This window comes from Chenopodium album, chromosome 5, assembly GCF_948465745.1.
Source record: "Chenopodium album chromosome 5, dcCheAlbu1.1, whole genome shotgun sequence".
NCBI classification, from domain to species: Eukaryota; Viridiplantae; Streptophyta; class Magnoliopsida; order Caryophyllales; family Amaranthaceae; genus Chenopodium; species Chenopodium album.
In genome coordinates this window covers 15,223,953-15,225,753 of record NC_137838.1, presented here as the reverse complement: position 1 = coordinate 15,225,753, position 1,801 = coordinate 15,223,953, and the positions used below count along the sequence as shown (strand labels likewise).

Below are 1,801 nucleotides of genomic sequence, written 5' to 3'. Positions count from 1 at the left end.
GTCTACTCGGCGGGTGATGTTCGGCACTATGCTTTCCTTGCGTCGCGTATGCAGTCTTCTGGCCTTCAGGCTACGCTTCTTAGCAATTCTAGTATTGTTGGTTCGGGACCGGCCTTCGATGGTGCTCTTAGTCTTTTTAACAGGACTGTGGAGACTGACCTTATGAGCAACCCTAGTGAGATCGCTGCCCCCAGACTCATGAAAAAATTGGCAGATATATATTTCATGAAGGTCACTGCATATGCGGATTCCACTTTCTCCTTATAAGCGCGTCAGCACTACTACAAAAATTGGAAAACATACCGCTTATGAAAGACCCGTTATTTAATAAACGGGTCTGTTTGATGTAAGAGATCCAATATTTAATATAACGGATCTCTTATATATCCTAGGACCCACTACTAAAGAATATATGAGATATAAAAGACCTAATTATGCACTCAACGGGTCTTTTAGGTGTACTAGGGCCCACACACTTGATTGAAGAACAAAAGATGAAAGGATATGAAACCCGTTATTAAATTTCACGGGTCTCTTCCTTCGTCCTTTAATGCATGCTCTCATATTTTTACATTCTCTCTCCTCAAAACCCTAACCTCAATCCCCAAATTCAAATCCTCATCTTCTCTTCCATCCGTCGACTATCTTCCAAGCTACGAGTATAAAAATTTCCTAAAAATGTTGAAGCGACTCCTACCGTCTCCTTAAGAAAATCATGCTCTAAGGTATATAGTTTTCTCTCTCATTCGTGATTTTTACTCCGTCTCTTAGACCGTATGTTGAGATTCAACAATGATGTCTATGGTCTTCTTCTTTTTTGTTTGTGAAATTGCAGAATTCAACCATGAAATTGTGCGTGGTCATCTTGTTCGTTGTTTTTAAGTGGCCTTGATGTCGGGTTCTGGGTTTTTTTTGTTTTGTTTGTACGTCCCTCAGAGTCACGGTCGAGAAATGCCGGCATCTCCTTACGCTGATTCAATAGCTAGCAGCTGGGATTTGTTCAAAGAAATGAAGGTATGGGGTGGATAACAATTTATATTTCTTAGATCTATCTGTTTGGGTTTGGATTTGAGTTTTCTTGATTTTGATTTTGGGGTTTTCATATTCATAAACTTGGACTATTTAATTTTTTTTTTAATTAATGATTAATTTCTATTTTAGTTTATTCACAATTTTTATGTCCAATTTCTTCTTATGGCTGGTATTTTGATTTTTTAGTTTGGGTTGTTCTTGATTATTGCAGTATATGAATTAGATGGAGATAGTGGACGAAATTTTCAACTACGGGAAGGAAGACATAATTATGATTTGCAAATTTGTTGACTGCAATACTTTGGTGCGTGTGGTTGAAAGATTAATATCAATTATTGAATATGTTTAGGAATTGTGTTTGTATAACTTGTTGAACTAAAGAGTTTTAATTTTGTCGTTTTGTAATTATATACTTGTAAATTTAGATCTGTAGCTTTGTAAATGTTGTATTTTTTTCTTTCTTTCTCTTTGTAAATGTTGTATAATACTAATCTTGTTATTTAAAAGAAATATTATTGATGTTAAATTGTAATTTCGTAATTTGCCAAAAAAAAAAATCAACTATTTTATTTTAGCGTAAAATATTTTAAAAATGTGAAAATTATATATATATTTTTTTAAAAAAAAAAGGGAATAAAAAAAGGGATCAAACAGACCCGTTATTTAATAAATGTGGTTTATTTGACACCCCTTAAAGAGACCCCCTATTGCAAATAACGGGTCCCTTTCCCTTAAAAGTGCATCAATCATACACACACCAAACAGACCC

The 1,801-nt window shown here is 34.5% G+C and overlaps 1 long non-coding RNA gene across 1 annotated transcript; it reads left to right on the top strand.

The window, feature by feature from the left end:
• Positions 1–475: 475 nt before the first annotated feature.
• Positions 476–1,551, top strand: LOC145630503 (uncharacterized). The gene is made up of 2 exons (XR_014112065.1): positions 476–1,014; positions 1,244–1,551. It is a non-coding gene; the product is annotated as an uncharacterized LOC145630503 (long non-coding RNA).
• Positions 1,552–1,801: the final 250 nt, after the last annotated feature.